Source organism: Anabrus simplex, chromosome 14, assembly GCF_040414725.1.
Source record: "Anabrus simplex isolate iqAnaSimp1 chromosome 14, ASM4041472v1, whole genome shotgun sequence".
Lineage (NCBI taxonomy): Eukaryota > Metazoa > Arthropoda > Insecta > Orthoptera > Tettigoniidae > Anabrus > Anabrus simplex.
Genome location: NC_090278.1, coordinates 91,267,701 through 91,283,955, shown reverse-complemented (window position 1 = coordinate 91,283,955; position 16,255 = coordinate 91,267,701).

Genomic DNA, 16,255 nt, shown 5'->3' with positions numbered 1-16,255 from the left:
AGACAGAGCCATAAGATAACACAATACAGTTGGGATGGACTACAAAAGACTGTAATTGATTATGTCATCTCAGATGAAGAAAGGAGCAGAATGGTAACATGTCAGGGTAATACCCAGCAAGAGTCTTGACAGTGACCACCGCCTATTAGTAGTGGACCTGAGAAACTTCTATGTGCCAAAAGTACAGAACAGGAAAATGCCAAAAATCGAAGTATGGGAACTCCAGAAAACAAATAAGAGAACTGAATATCAGAACCGGATAAAAACCCTGTTACCAAGAGATGAAAGGAAAAATGAAGAGGCAGAATGGACCTGACTAAGGGGCACATTGGTTAAGGAAGCAACTGAAGTTTGTGGAAAGACAAGCATGAAAACAAGGGAGAAGGAAACACCTTGGTGGAATGAAAGAGTGAGAGCAGCAATCAGCGAAAGAAATCTATTGCGGAAAGAAAGGGATTGGGAGAAAAATAAACTGGATCTTGCTAGAGATGAGATAAATATCAGAAACCTTGAACAATTATACCAACACAAAAAACTGGACATTAAAAGAACACTTACAGAAGAAAAGACCAAGGCATGGAATATATTCATTCAGGAACTGGAGGAAGACAGCAGAGGCAATAAGAAATTACTGTATAATGTTATCAAAGGAAAAGGAAGCTAATGAACACCATAAAGGCATTTGAAGATGAAAATGGAAATCTGGTTAGGACAGAAAGTGACATGTGAGAGCTCCTAAAGAACCATTTTGATCACCTACTGAATAGACCAGTTTAAGAACAAAATACAGAACTGGAAATCCAAGCATACAATGAGCAACCTCCCATCACCTGAACAGAAACAGAGACAGCCTTAAAAGTAGGCCTAAAGGAAAATCTTCAGGTGCAGATAAAGTGAATGTATACATGATAAAGGCAGCAGGCATCCAGGGAATACAATGGCTGCACAGAGTACTAAATGCCGTATAGACAGACAACAAAATACCTGCAGATTGGAGCAAGGGCATTATAATTTCCCTGTTTAAGAAAGGCAGCAGACGGAAACCCACCAACTATAGAGGAATAACACTGCTGTCGCATGAGCTAAAAATCTAGAGAAGATCATAGAAAGGAGATTGACAACCATCATTGTACTGCAGTTAGAGGAGGATCAATATGGATTCATAAGTAGCAGATTAACAATGGATCTAATTTTTAACACCCACATGCTGATGGAAAAGTGTTGGGAGAAAGGCAAGAACCTGGTCATTGTATTCCTGGATATAGGAAAGGAATATGATGGTGTTGTAAGAGATAAGATCTCTGAGTGCCTGAGGAAAAGAAATGTGCCTGAAGGACTGGTACGGAAAATTCAGATGTTGTACAAAGACTGAACTAGCTGTGTACAAATTGGGGAAGATCTATCATCACGGTTTGAGACCAAGAGTGGAGTTCAACAAGGAAGTGCACTGTCCCCACTACTGTTCGTCTGTTATGGACAATATAATGAAGAACATCAATGAAAAGTTTGGTGAACTGAATGTAGTGGCCTTTCTTGATGATATCATGATTTGGGGTGAAACAGAAAAGGAAGTACAGATCAGGCTCAACGTATGGAAATCCCAGTTCCAGGAATATAATCTCAACATCAGCGAGACCAAGACAGTGGTGATAGCAGTCAACAGAGAAGGGTGTTCAGCAAGTGTAAAACTAGAAGACTACCAGCTAGAGTGTGTGGATAGTTTTCCTTACCTTGGAAGTATAATCTCGAGTGATAATTTGGTCAGAAAGGAAATTAAAAACAGAGTGCAAAGGGGATCAGAATTCTACCAACAAGTAAGAACACTTTTATGGGATGACATGATTCCAAAACCAGCCAAACTGATGATGTTTAACAGCTATTTCATACCAATATTGACCTATGGTAATGAAGAGTGCACCCTTACAAAAAGATATTACTCAAGGCTGCAAGCATCAGAGATGAAATTCTTAGATCCAACATCCTGAAGACCAAGATGGACAAGATAAGAAATGAGGAGCTGAGGAAAGAAGCCAGAATAAAGACATCCCTATTAGACCGAATCGGCACTTCCAGACTATGGTGGTACGGGCATGTGATGAGGATGGAGTCTATAAGAACAGCCAGAATGAACGTGGAAAGACAGGTGGAGGGGAAAAGATCTGCAGGCAGACCTAAAACCCGATGGATGGACATGATCAAGATTCATGTAGTTACCAGAGGATGGACAGTGGATGATGTTCTCCATGATAAGTTGAATATGGACAGGAAGAAGTGGAAGAGGCTCATTAGAAGTACTCAGGAAACTGGAACTGTTCAATGATGGTTATGAATATTATGATAATTGTATGGAACAAGGATGTGCCAATGAAGTGCAAGAAGGTTTTATACTCGTCCTATTATAAACCTATACTGTCCTATGCTTCAGCAGCCTGGATGTTGACTAAGCAGAACCAAAGTAAGATACAAGCAGGTGAAATGACGTTCGTGAGGCGCATACAGAGAAAGACAAGATAGAATACAAAATGAGAAAATAAGAAGAAGAGTGGGAGTGTGTAAACTTCAACAAGAAATTGATATAGCAAAGCTAAAATGGTTTGGACACATGATGAGAATGCCAGGAGAGAAAATACCAAAGAGAACATTGATGGATACAGAGACTGCAAAGAGGCTTAGGGGACAGCATAGAATGAGACGGAGGAGCTCTGTTGTTGACTGTATTGCAAATAGAGGAGTCGATAGCAATAAAGTACTAGAATAATAATAATAATGTTACTTGTTTTATGTCCCACTAACTACTCTTTTATGGTTTTCGGAGACGCCAAGTACTAGAAGAGGAATGGTGGAAAGATTGAGTAAGATGGAGGGCTTTGGTACACCACCCTACCCAGAGAGAATCTGGAAAAGGGAATGGATGAGGAAGAAGAGAAGACATTTATAAATTACCTGGAAAAGAAAATATATCGATGGCCTAGTTCTAATACCACATAACTGACAATTCTGTTCTTAGCCATTTAGTCCACCAGAATAATCTTTATTGTGTTCATTTTCCTTTGCAGGAGTGTAAACGAAAATTAACCTTGAATATATTAACTGTAGGAGTGCATAGATATGCCATGCAACACACATTTGTACAGTCTGGTATGGTACGGTTCATTTTACTTTAGACTTATTCATAGGAAAATGAACCCAACGAAAATTGTTCTGACGGACTAAATATCCACTAGTGCCTGGGAGGCACAACTAGCCTTAAGGAGAATAATACATAGGAAGAGAGTTGTCAGATACGTGGTATTAGAACCAGGCCGTTGATATGGTAACAGTATTATATGTGAAAAAGAAACAATTTACCGCATTTACGCGAATAATCCCCGCAACCTAATTTTAGGAAGGCTGATTTTGAAAACAATGCTAACATTGAATCAAATAAAACCCACACTCCAATTTCGCGCCTCAATTTTTTTTAAATATGTGGGTATTATTCGCCGGTAATTAATACAGTTACCGTACATTTTTCTTTTCTTAGGTAAATTATAAATTTATCTTTTCAAAGTTAGTTTCAGCAACAAATGAACTGAGTCAAAACTGGGCAGAGGTGGCTTCAGATATTAAACAATTGTTTACCATATACACACACACACACACCCACAAACATGTTGTATACAATTTCTCAAAAAATGCATTGTTGTCTTCGAATAGATATGGAATAATTATTAATTCTGTAATGTTTAGACAATAAAAATTGAATTGACTACTGGTAACTTGAACAAAGATTCATATTAAAATATCAAGAGTTCTGCTGTTTTTTGTGGACAGTGAATAATATGAGTGCAAGTTTACATATTTTAGACATTGTTACAGAGCTAATCCTTTCCAGATGTAGATGTAGGGCTGAGAGGGTAGTTTTCTCTGAAGAAGCCGAGAATCTGCTGAAGAATGATGCTGCACACCAATTTCTGAAACAGAATTTTGTAAAAGTTATATAACTAGATAGTTTCTCTCTGCCTGGGCAACAATACAGATTTTATTGATAATCCTGACAAAATAGAAACAGAGTTTTACACATTGATAATAGGGTCCAGAGGAGATCTCTGTATTACTTGCATCTCACTGGCCGGGTTCTGTGGATTAAATCCCGGTCACACAAAATGAGATTTGTGCTGGAAAAAGCAGAGGTGGAACTGGTTTTCCTCCAGGGAATTCCGGTCACCAATCATTCCAGCAACACTCTCAAATATCATTTCCCCTTTCAGTCATTTATCATTGCCTGAGCAGTGTGACTGGCTATGGCAGCCAGCACAATTCATATCCTTGCCATTAGATGGCAGCTTCACTCATTCATTCATTGACCCAGTCGAATAACGGGATAGAGGTGGTGGATTTTCACATTCATGCTTGAACTCATAATTTTGTTCATCCTTAAAAGTGGAGGACTGGATTACAGACAATGGCCTGCTTTTATAATTTGGTTCCATATAGAGAAATAAATAAGTTACAGTCATATGACTGCAGAAAGGCCTCAACAAATTTTGATGATCAAAGAGATGAAAATAAGATTGTATGTTTCTGCAAGAGGAAAAGAGGAAAGTTCAGAAATGAACAGGTGAAGCCACAGTCGACTACTACAGTTTCGGAAGTTTAGACTTGACAACAATGTATCTACTCTTGTTGGCGTGTATACATACCAGTGTCAGCTGAACAGGTGGTTACAATGAAGTGGATGTTACTAGACAACTCCAAAGTTCTGCCATCTGCCAGACATGAAAAAGAGAACCATCCACCTCGTTAATATAATATTTTAATATATTAAAAAATAAAGAAATATTTACAATAAAGTGTTCATTGTTAATTATATATTGGGAAAAACTCATAAAAACACAACATTCTACAAACGTACTGAACACTCTAAGCAGATTGTGGACTGGCAACACTGCTGAATCTCGAAAGGCCATTGGAAATTTGAAGTGCACACAAGAGAACCTCCTTCATCAGCAGTTTATAGACCATGAAACAGTGGAATTGCAACATTCAGAAAGACATGATACATTTATGAATTTGTATATGGTTAAGTTCTTTCATCACACTCTCTCATAACATCAAAATAGTAGTGGAATATTATACCACCTCACAGATCCATCTTCATTATTACAGGAGGTACTGGAACACTGGAAGCTCAGCAATACTTTCAGCATACTTACGTCCTTGGTTGTTTGGTGCTCATGAAAATAAAAGTACAAGGTTTAGACCAATGAGGAGTTGAAATCTTCCTGCAAAAGAAAACACTGTTAGGTTATTGAATATTACAGAAACCAAGGATGGTCCACAGAGTTGTGAGCAACTGAACAGTCACTCCAACGCAGGCAGAGAAACAGTCTGAACATAACTCGGGACCTAACTTTACCTAACGTGAGCATGAACAGACTAAATCACTGCACATACATTGGAGGTCAGCCCAGTGCCAACAACAACAAGCAACCAACCTTGGGTCCTGAAACAAATAGTTGACCTGTGGAAAAAAAGTATTTGTATTAGTAAAAGAGGTGTGTTAGGGCACACCCCTCCACGGGTGTTGTAAGCAACACCCTGGCCGTAAGGTGGTATCCATTTCTTTAGGGCTGGATGGACCCCGGACAGTCCTATGGATAGCATAGGCAATGCAGCATTGATCGCCCTAACGACCAAGCTTTCTGTCCAAGAAGGAACAAAGCGGACAGGTCGACCCCCCTCCCCCCACAACGATGGGTGCCACCTATGCGAAGTGGGCACATGCGCGGAGCTATGGGTACGCGGTCTCTAATGTGGGTTTCTCTAGACTTACAACTATGACTCACGTTCATCCAGGACTGCTACCCGCACGTCCCACGTTGGCGTAGACTAACAACAGCGTCACTGCTACTTCTACCCCACCACCAATCAGTGACCCTGTCTTCATCTACACTTGTTCCTGCAATAAAACAACAGAGCACAGCACAAACCTGGTAGTGAGCAGGTTTATTTTGAGAACATCTTGGTATTTAGTGATGTTTGTGCTGTGCTTTCAAATAACACTCAACAAGGCCCACTACAAAACTCTCAACAGAGTCTGTGGAGGCTGATGGTAAACGTCCTCACTAGCGTCCACAAACTGTGTCGAGTAGCACAAGTCCTCCTGCAATCTACCTAACAGTTCCTGAAGGGAACTGCTTACAGCTTGTCAGACAGTTCTTGATGAAGACTGTTACAGATTATTGGACAGTCTTCAAGAGAACTGTTACTGACAATCGGAAGTTCTTGAACAGAACCCGTTACAGCCTATCCAAATGTTCTTGAAGAGAACACTTTGGGAGGACGAGTGCTATACCATAAAGCTCACTCACTACTTTAGGTCCCACGATGTGAAGCGATGCGTTGAGACGAGTCTTCTCTCTTGATGCTAGTTTAGGGTGTAAACAAAGTAGTTCTTTAGACAGCCTCGCTTCGTTGGCACCGTTAGGATCCACTCGGTTGTCAGAACTACAGTGTTTACTTTGTGTGTTTCTTGTGTGTGTGTAACTGTCCTAGCACTAAATATTAATCTGAAAAGGAAGGAGGTGCAGTCTAGCTGACTACATCTCACAACCTTTCATTTATAAAGCCTACCACACTATTAGCAAGGAAGGCCTGATGGCTATCAGCTACACAATCTAGCCCTAGCACTATCGTTTTATGAGGGTATAGTTATATAAATTAATTACAAAGCTATCTACTTTCTAATAACCCCATCCTTCCTTACTAATACCTACAAACTTATGAAGAGGGAACACATCTTGAAGTGGACAACTGCTAACTGTTCCTAACATCTAGGGGAGGACTGGGAAGGCTTGATGCGGGTTCTTCATGTGTTCTTCACAGTTAAACACAACCTGTAATGAAAAATTTGAACATTAGATAACCTTCAATGATACTATGTACTAGATATGGAAGTATAGCCACTAAAAAAAGAATTTGCACACGGTACTCTATTCCACAATATTTCAAATGTTGTCGTACATAATTTTAACTATCAATATACAATTCACCTGCCATTAGCTACAAACACCGGGCATACCTGCAACAAAGTATATATCTGAGAAAAATGGGCTCTCAAAGAACTTATCTGGTACTATGCAATCACTCTCCTGTTTTTGAGCGACTGCAAATTCTATTGATGTGTAATCAGTCACCCAGGCAGAAAAAGATAATAATGCAATATATATGAAGGAAACAGACAACATTTAGTATGTTGTACCTAACAATGAAAATGGTTGAAAGTTCTACTAAAATCTTTTATACTTCAGATACATGTGTTGGAATATTGTACCTACACACTCGTAACTTACTCTAGCACCTTCAAAAACCAACATGGGCAATGTGGCCAGTGCTCCACTGTCTTAGCAAAAAGCCTTATTATCACGAAGTATCTTTAACAAGATGCGTTCTTAATTAACCATCCGGGTCCGTGAGCCATTTACTTTCGTTTGGTGTGTTAAAAACTCTGACAGTTATTTCTTAAAAGGAAGGGCCTCTATTCTTCATGACAATTGTGAAGAATATCCTTGAACACTTGTGAAGCCTCCAATGGCTCAGGCAGAAGCTCACTAGCGTCTCACTGCCCTGGTTCTGTACTTTAAATCCCAGTCACACAATATGAGATTTGGGCTGGACAAGGCGGAGGCGGAACAGGTTTTCCTCCGTGGTTATCCGGTCGTCACTCATTCCAGCAACACTCTCCAATATCATTTCCGCTTTCAGTCATTTATCATTGCTGAGAGTGCGACTGGCTATGGCAGCCAGCACAATTCACATCCTTGCCATTAGATGGGAGCTTCACTCATTCCTTCGTTGACCCAATCGAGTAATTGGATACAGGCGGTGGATTTTCACATTCTTGCTTGAACTCTTAATTTTGTTCATCATTAAAAGTATAGGACTGGATTACAGACAATGGCCTGCTTTTATAATTTTGTTCCATATAGAGAAATAAATAAGTTACAGTCATATGACTGCAGAAAGGCCTCAACAAGTTTTGATGATCAAAGGGATGAAAATAAGATTGTATGTTTTAGCAAGAGTAAAAGAGGAAAGTTCAGAAATGAACAGGTGAAGCCACAGTCGACTACTACAGTTTCGGAAGTTTAGACTTGACAACAATGTATCTACTCTTGTTGGCGTGTATACATACCAGTATCAGCTGAACACGTGGTTACAATGAAGTGGATGTTATTAGACAACTCCAAAGTTCTGCCATCTGCCAGACATGAAAAAGAGAACCATCCACCTCGATAATATAATATTTTAATATATTCAAAAATAAAGAAATATTTACAATAAAGTGTTCATTGTTAATTATATATTGGGAAAAACTCATAAAAACACAACATTCTAAAAACTTACTGAACACTCTAAGCAGATTGTGGACTGGCAACACTGCTGATTCTCGAAAGGCCATTGGAAATTTGAAGTGCACACCAGAGAACCTCCTTCATCAGCAGTTTATAGACCATGAAACAGTGGAATTGCAACATTCAGAAAGACATGATACATTTATGAATTTGTATATGGTTAAGTTCTTTCATCACACTCTCTCATAACATCAAAATAGTAGTGGAATATTATACCACCTCACAGATCCATCTTCATTATTACAGGAGGTACTGGAACACTGGAAGCTCAGCAATACTTTCAGCATACTTACGTCCTTGGTTGTTTGGTGCTCATGAAAATAAAAGTACAAGGTTTAGACCAATGAGGAGTTGAAATCTTCCTGCAAAAGAAAACACTGTTAGGTTATTGAATATTACAGAAACCAAGGATGGTCCACAGAGTTGTGAGCAACTGAACAGTCACTCCAACGCAGGCAGAGAAACAGTCTGAACATAACTCGGGACCTAACTTTACCCAACGTGAGCATGAACAGACTAAATCACTGCACATACATTGGAGGTCAGCCCAGTGCCAACAACAACAAGCAACCAACCTTGGGTCCTGAAACAAATAGTTGACCTGTGGAAAAAAAGTATTTGTATTAGTAAAAGAGGTGTGTTAGGGCACACCCCTCCACGGGTGTTGTAAGCAACACCCTGGCCGTAAGGTGGTATCCATTTCTTTAGGGCTGGATGGACCCCGGACAGTCCTATGGATAGCATAGGCAATGCAGCATTGATCGCCCTAACGACCAAGCTTTCTGTCCAAGAAGGAACAAAGCGGACAGGTCGACCCCCCTCCCCCCACAACGATGGGTGCAACCTATGCGAAGTGGGCACATGCGCGGAGCTATGGGTACGCGGTCTCTAATGTGGGTTTCTCTAGACTTACAACTATGACTCACGTTCATCCAGGACTGCTACCCGCACGTCCCACGTTGGCGTAGACTAACAACAGCGTCACTGCTACTTCTACCCCACCACCAATCAGTGACCCTGTCTTCATCTACACTTGTTCCTGCAATAAAACAACAGAGCACAGCACAAACCTGGTAGTGAGCAGGTTTATTTTGAGAACATCTTGGTATTTAGTGATGTTTGTGCTGTGCTTTCAAATAACACTCAACAAGTCCCACTACAAAACTCTCAACAGAGTCTGTGGAGGCTGATGGTAAACGTCCTCACTAGCGTCCACAAACTGTGTCGAGTAGCACAAGTCCTCCTGCAATCTACCTAACAGTTCCTGAAGGGAACTGCTTACAGCTTGTCAGACAGTTCTTGATGAAGACTGTTACAGATTATTGGACAGTCTTCAAGAGAACTGTTACTGACAATCGGAAGTTCTTGAACAGAACCCGTTACAGCCTATCCAAATGTTCTTGAAGAGAACACTTTGGGAGGACGAGTGCTATACCATAAAGCTCACTCACTACTTTAGGTCCCACGATGTGAAGCGATGCGTTGAGACGAGTCTTCTCTCTTGATGCTAGTTTAGGGTGTAAACAAAGTAGTTCTTTAGACAGCCTCGCTTCGTTGGCACCGTTAGGATCCACTCGGTTGTCAGAACTACAGTGTTTACTGTGTGTGTTTCTTGTGTGTGTGTAACTGTCCTAGCACTAAATATTAATCTGAAAAGGAAGGAGGTGCAGTCTAGCTGACTACATCTCACAACCTTTCATTTATAAAGCCTACCACACTATTAGCAAGGAAGGCCTGATGGCTATCAGCTACACAATCTAGCCCTAGCACTATCGCTTTATGAGGGTATAGTTATATAAATTAATAACAAAGCTATCTACTTTCTAATAACCCCATCCTTCCTTACTAATACCTACAAACTTATGAAGAGGGAACACATCTTGAAGTGGACAACTGCTAACTGTTCCTAACATCTAGGGGAGGACTGTGAAGGCTTGATGCGGGTTCTTCATGTGTTCTTCACAGTTAAACACAACCTGTAATGAAAAATTTGAACATTAGATAACCTTCAATGATACTAATAATAATAATAATAATAATAATAATAATAATAATAATAATAATAATAATAATAATCGTATGGCCTCAGCTACCGTTTGCAGACATTTCGATTTGACGCCATCTGGCTGTCTGCTCGTCAATTTCGACGTTCCGGTTTACTCTGTCTGCCATCTAGCGGACCTAGAGTAAACCGGATCTCTCTTGGGCGTCTATGGCTGAGATTTAATTAATTTTGTCGGGTAAATACCAAATGTATCAACAGAGTTCTTTTACATGCCGACATCGTACGACATGGAGTGTCAAATGGACTTTTTTCCGCCCTTCAAAAATCCGACTACCTCTGTCGGGTTTGAACCCGCTATCTTGGGATCCGGAGGCCGACACTCTACCACGGATCCACAGAGGCAGCTTTCAATGATACTATGTACTAGATATGGAAGTATAGCCACTAAAAAAAGAATTTGCACACGGTACTCTATTCCACAATATTTCAAATGTTGTCGTACATAATTTTAACTATCAATATACAATTCACCTGCCATTAGCTACAAACACCGGGCATACCTGCAACAAAGTATATATCTGAGAAAAGTGGGCTCTCAAAGAACTTATATGGTACTATGCAATCACCCTCCTGTTTTTGAGCGACTGCAAATTCTATTGATATGTAATCAGTCACCCAGGCGGAAAAAGATAATAATGCAATATATATGAAGGAAACAGACAACATTTAGTATGTTGTACCTAACAATGAAAATGGTTGAAAGTTCTACTAAAATCTTTTATACTTCAGATACATGTGTTGGAATATTGTACCTACACACTCGTAACTTACTCTAGCACCTTCAAAAACCAACATGGGCAATGTGGCCAGTGCTCCACTGTCTTAGCAAAAAGCCTTATTATCACGAAGTATCTTTAACAAGATGCGTTCTTAATTAACCATCCGGGTCCGTGAGCCATTTACTTTCGTTTGGTGTGTTAAAAACTCTGACAGTTATTTCTTAAAAGGAAGGGCCTCTATTCTTCATGACAATTGTGAAGAATATCCTTGAACACTTGTGAAGCCTCCAATGGCTCAGGCAGAAGCTCACTGGCGTCTCACTGCCCTGGTTCTGTACTTTAAATCCCAGTCACACAATATGAGATTTGTGCTGGACAAGGCGGAGGCGGAACAGGTTTTCCTCCGTGGTTATCCGGTCGTCACTCATTCCAGCAACACTCTCCAATATCATTTCCGCTTTCAGTCATTTATCATTGCTGAGAGTGCGACTGGCTATGGCAGCCAGCACAATTCACATCCTTGCCATTAGATGGGAGCTTCACTCATTCCTTCGTTGACCCAATCGAGTAATTGGATACAGGCGGTGGATTTTCACATTCTTGCTTGAACTCTTAATTTTGTTCATCATTAAAAGTATAGGACTGGATTACAGACAATGGCCTGCTTTTATAATTTTGTTCCATATAGAGAAATAAATAAGTTACAGTGATATGACTGCAGAAAGGCCTCAACAAGTTTTGATGATCAAAGGGATGAAAATAAGATTGTATGTTTTAGCAAGAGGAAAAGAGGAAAGTTCAGAAATGAACAGGTGAAGCCACAGTCGACTACTACAGTTTCGGAAGTTTAGACTTGACAACAATGTATCTACTCTTGTTGGCGTGTATACATACCAGTATCCGCTGAACACGTGGTTACAATGAAGTGGATGTTATTAGACAACTCCAAAGTTCTGCCATCTGCCAGACATGAAAAAGAGAACCATCCACCTCGTTAATATAATATTTTAATATATTCAAAAATAAAGAAATATTTACAATAAAGTGTTCATTGTTAATTATATATTGGGAAAAACTCATAAAAACACAACATTCTAAAAACTTACTGAACACTCTAAGCAGATTGTGGACTGGCAACACTGCTGATTCTCGAAAGGCCATTGGAAATTTGAAGTGCACACCAGAGAACCTCCTTCATTAGCCGTTTATAGACCATGAAACAGTGGAATTGCAACATTCAGAAAGACATGATACATTTATGAATTTGTATATGGTTAAGTTCTTTCATCACACTCTCTCATAACATCAAAATAGTAGTGGAATATTATACCACCTCACAGATCCATCTTCATTATTACAGGAGGTACTGGAACACTGGAAGCTCAGCAATACTTACAGCATACTTACGTCCTTGGTTGTTTGGTGCTCATGAAAATAAAAGTACAAGGTTTAGACCAATGAGGAGTTGAAATCTTCCTGCAAAAGAAAACACTGTTAGGTTATTGAATATTACAGAAACCAAGGATGGTCCACAGAGTTGTGAGCAACTGAACAGTCACTCCAACGCAGGCAGAGAAACAGTCTGAACATAACTCGCGACCTAACTTAACCTAACGTGAGCATGAACAGACTAAATCACTGCACATACATTGGAGGTCAGCCCAGTGCCAACAACAACAAGCAACCAACCTTGGGTCCTGAAACAAATAGTTGACCTGTGGAAAAAAAGTATTTGTATTAGTAAAAGAGGTGTGTTAGGGCACACCCCTCCACGGGTGTTGTAAGCAACACCCTGGCCGTAAGGTGGTATCCATTTCTTTAGGGCTGGATGGACCCCGGACAGTCCTATGGATAGCATAGGCAATGCAGCATTGATCGCCCTAACGACCAAGCTTTCTGTCCAAGAAGGAACAAAGCGGACAGGTCGACCCCCTCCCCCCACAACGATGGGTGCCACCTATGCGAAGTGGGCACATGCGCGGAGCTATGGGTACGCGGTCTCTAATGTGGGTTTCTCTAGACTTACAACTATGACTCACGTTCATCCAGGACTGCTACCCGCACGTCCCACGTTGGCGTAGACTAACAACAGCGTCACTGCTACTTCTACCCCACCACCAATCAGTGACCCTGTCTTCATCTACACTTGTTCCTGCAATAAAACAACAGAGCACAGCACAAACCTGGTAGTGAGCAGGTTTATTTTGAGAGCATCTTGGTATTTAGTGATGTTTGTGCTGTGCTTTCAAATAACACTCAACAAGGCCCACTACAAAACTCTCAACAGAGTCTGTGGAGGCTGATGGTAAACGTCCTCACTAGCATCCACAAACTGTGTCGAGTAGCACAAGTCCTCCTGCAATCTACCTAACAGTTCCTGAAGGGAACTGCTTACAGCTTGTCAGACAGTTCTTGATGAAGACTGTTACAGATTATTGGACAGTCTTCAAGAGAACTGTTACTGACAATCGGAAGTTCTTGAACAGAACCCGTTACAGCCTATCCAAATGTTCTTGAAGAGAACACTTTGGGAGGACGAGTGCTATACCATAAAGCTCACTCACTACTTTAGGTCCCACGATGTGAAGCGATGCGTTGAGACGAGTCTTCTCTCTTGATGCTAGTTTAGGGTGTAAACAAAGTAGTTCTTTAGACAGCCTCGCTTCGTTGGCACCGTTAGGATCCACTCGGTTGTCAGAACTACAGTGTTTACTTTGTGTGTTTCTTGTGTGTGTGTAACTGTCCTAGCACTAAATATTAATCTGAAAAGGAAGGAGGTGCAGTCTAGCTGACTACATCTCACAACCTTTCATTTATAAAGCCTACCACACTATTAGCAAGGAAGGCCTGATGGCTATCAGCTACACAATCTAGCCCTAGCACTATTGCTTTATGAGGGTATAGTTATATAAATTAATTACAAAGCTATCTACTTTCTAATAACCCCATCCTTCCTTACTAATACCTACAAACTTATGAAGAGGGAACACATCTTGAAGTGGACAACTGCTAACTGTTCCTAACATCTAGGGGAGGACTGGGAAGGCTTGATGCGGGTTCTTCATGTGTTCTTCACAGTTAAACACAACCTGTAATGAAAAATTTGAACATTAGATAACCTTCAATGATACTATGTACTAGATATGGAAGTATAGCCACTCGAAATAAGAATTTGCATATGGTACTCCATTCTCACCATATTAAAAATTTTATCATACATAATTTTTATCTATGAATATACAGTTCACCTTCCATTAGATACCCATATCTAGGATTATGACTTACTACTTTCTTAATACCCAGGTATTAATATAATTAATGATCTTCTTTAACGAGGTTGTAAGCTGGTTTACATGTCTCTTTGCATGGTTATGAGGCTATTTAAGGGTTGTAGTAGGAATGTACACTTGTCATCGATTTATGAATACAGCAGTCTGCAAGTTTCTACCAGTGTATAATAGACAGTGTATGGAACTATGATGTGCCAATGAAGTGCAAGAAGGTTTTATACTCGTCCTATTATAAACCTATACTGACCTATTCTTCAGCAGCCTAGACGTTGAGTAAGCGGAATCAAAGTAAGATACAAGCAACTGAAATGCTGTTCTTGAGGAGCATAGAGGGAATGACAAGATGAGATTGAATATGAAATGAGGAAATAAAGAGAAACGTTGGAGTGTGTAATCTTTGAAAAGAATTGACATAGCAAAGCCATAACTGCTTGGACACATGATGAGATTGCCAGGAGAGTGAATACCAAAGAGAACATTCATGGATACAACGACCGGAAGGATGCTTAGGGGACGTCCTTGAATGAGATGGACGAGCTCTCTTGCAAATAGAATAGTCAATTGCAATAAGGTACTAGAAGAGGAATGGTGGAATGATCGAGTAAGCTGGAGGGCTTTGGTACACTACTGTACCCAAAGAGAATCTGGAATAGGAAATGGATGAAGAAGAGAAGAAAAGTTAGAATGTAAAGGAGAGAACATGTAAGTCTCTGGTAAGATCCAAAATAGAATGTTGTTGCAGTGTTTTTTGCTATTTGCTTTACGTCGCACCAATACAGATATGTCTTATGGCAATAATGGGATAGGAAATATCAAGGAATGGGAAGTAGTGGCCGTGGTCTTAATTAATGTAAGCCCAAGCATTTGCCTGGTGTGAAAATGGGAAACCACGGAAAACCATCTTCAAGGCTGCCGACAGTGGGATTAAAACCCACTATCTCCCGATTAGTGGATACTGGCCAAATTTAAGCAACTGCAGCTATCGAGCTCGGTTTGTTCCAGTGTATGGGACCCTCACCAGGATTACTTGATATGAAAACCGGAAAACATCCACATGAAAGGAACACTAGTCATTTGGGGCTGATGACCTTTGATGTTAGGCCCCTTAAAACAACAAGCATCATCAGCAACACTAGTCATTCTTTGATATTTCTTACAAAAGGATAGTGTTTGGAAAATGTTGCTAACTTTGGGCTGAGAAGACTTGGGAGTAAGGAGACAAGCTGCTCGACTAAGCGGTATGTCCAGAATGTATAGAGATTTGAGGATTTCCAGCCAATCAATATAATTTTTAATCACTCTTAGCGATTAATTATCTTTTTAAAAATATCCAGTCCATGTTTCATCTCCTAGGAGACATCTTTGGCTGCTTCATACAGTTTAAATTAAAATAAACTTAAAATCATTGACAATGATCTAGTATCGTTACAACAGCATGTGGGTATGAATGAAACTGCCTAAATGGGGTACACAGTTGAACCTGCTTTATACGTAACTCTGTTCTGCGTAATTCGTATTTGTACGTAATTTGCTTTAGGTCCCGGCAAAATGTAATTTAAAAGCATGTTAATTAAACCTTAGTTATACGTAATCCGTTTATACGTAATTCGCTGTTATACATATTAAGTGTCAGTGAAATATAAATGAGTTGTGCGTAATTGTAATGAGCACGTGCTTTTTTAAAAGAAAGTACCGTATTTACAAATCTTTTCTTTGTCGGTGTAGGCTGAAGTAGAGCGGTCGGGTTTCGTTGCTGAAACGAAAGACAAAGAGTATCGCCGAGTG